The sequence below is a fragment of the Camelina sativa genome, chromosome 3, assembly GCF_000633955.1.
Source record: "Camelina sativa cultivar DH55 chromosome 3, Cs, whole genome shotgun sequence".
Taxonomy (NCBI): Eukaryota; Viridiplantae; Streptophyta; class Magnoliopsida; order Brassicales; family Brassicaceae; genus Camelina; species Camelina sativa.
In genome coordinates this window covers 21,027,812-21,029,968 of record NC_025687.1, presented here as the reverse complement: position 1 = coordinate 21,029,968, position 2,157 = coordinate 21,027,812, and positions in this window count along the sequence as shown.

Below are 2,157 nucleotides of genomic sequence, written 5' to 3'. Positions count from 1 at the left end.
AACACAAGACCATCAACAACACAACAACGCAGTAATGGTTTCTTTAAAAAAAATTATTATTTTAATCATATATATATTGTTATTATTTTTTTATTAATAATAGTACTAAAAAGTTAACAGCTGTTTATATCTGCTGAGAAACATTGCTTGCATAACCAACGGAAGAAACATTCTCTTCTTTCTCTCCTCTCTTATTATTATATTAATTTATGTGGGCAACTCTCGTAATTAGCATTTATCACTGGAGATTCCCTAATGTCCATCTTGACTCATCAATACCTTGTCTTCAATTCCTTCATTTTCAAGTCTCCTAACAATTTCTTTCTCCAGATTATAGTAGAAAACATAGAATAGACAGGTAGAACGAATTGACGCGCACAAAATTTCACCTGTATCAGTTAACCTTATAGCCTCAAAGGTTGTATTTGGCAAAACAAAGTTTTGCTTCGACCATTTCACCTTTTTGGTGTCATCTAGAAGCCATAGCTGAGCAAGATCAATGTAGGAAAAAGCACTAGGACACCTAATTTTCCCTTATTGTTTATTAGACACAAAAGGTTGACATATGTTTTTATTTCTATAAAACTAAAATTTCTCAGACCTAACATCAAAACATACTATCATAGAATTAGAGTTTATGTAATATAAAACACCAATGGTGCATATCGCATAGCTCATTTTCCCAGGATAATGCGGAAACAAACATTCAAACATTCAAACTTTCTCCAGGAGAGTTCTCCTCCAGTCCTAGTGTTAGAACTTGATGCTCTTTGGAGGATGTTATGCAGAAAACCTTGAATTCTTTCTCGATAGGATTGAAACAAATCTTTTTGTGGGTTTTCAAATACTTATGAATGTATGAATGATGCAATTAGACAACAGACACAAGGTAAGACCCAAAGATATATGATCAGGTGGAATGCAAGAGGTTTCAATTAGTCTTATGCAATTGCAGTATAAGAGATGTCAATCCATAATGAGTATGATACAAGCAGTCAAGATGTGAATACTTATCTAAGTTAAGCCAAATATGAAAATGGTTTTGATGTAACAGTTGATGGCAAAAATGTAAATGCAGAATGTAAACTACTAAGATAACAGACTAAATGCAAGATAATAAATGAAACTAAGATATGCAATGAAACAGGAATGAAACTAGAAAGATGCAAGATATAAAGTAAGAACATGGAAATGGACTCGAGCAGGCACTCGATCGTATGCTCAATCGAGTACAAGGTCGAGTGGGAAGGTACGAAGAACAGCAACAAACTTAACAATCAAACAGAGCAGGTTGAAAGTAAATCCAACAGAAAGCGGATAACAATTATCACATAGAGAAATCAATACAGACAGAAGGTCCCAGGGATGGATTCATGGGCTGGACTTGAGCTATACTAATCTAAACTGATCAACAAACCTCAATCAACAGTGAGCTATCTCTATACAATGATCCTCTATACTTGTTAATCCATTCTCATGACAATAACAATCAAGCTTAAATACTACTAGATCTAGTTATCACTAGCTATTGCATATAAAAGCAGGCATAAAGATCCAGATCATCACAAGTCAAAAACCTTCCTATACAACCAATCTCTTGGGATAGGTACAGTAATCTCTAGCATTAGTATTATCCAGAAACTTAAACATTGGTATGATGCTAAGCAACCTAGGATTTGTTCTTACCCTCTCCGATATAAGAACAGCATAGAGCATGCCTAATCTAGAAGAGGTATTTAAACAATCAAGCTTGATCAGTGTAAACTACAATAACTCTCATCCAGCCTAATCCATCCCTAAGATCCTAACACACTACTCAGATGAACAACACATGATGAACAAAATCATAAACCCAGAAATCAATGAAACTTGCATTATTAGAAAGATAAGATGAAGATCTATAACTTTGCTCAGAGAAATAAACTTAGTATGAAAATCTAAAGAAAAAGCTTAAAAGTGGCTGATGATGTAAACTTAAAAGCTAAAATCCTAAAAAGGATAAAAACTAAGTTTTCTGATATTTTTCCTCTGTAAAAGTGGCTTTTCAGCGGCCATAGAGTACAAAGGGTATATATAGAAAAGTAGGGAAGCCCTAAAATGGCTACAAGACAAAATAGTGAGGCGGCTTGGTCAACTCGACCATGTACTAGCCTGCTT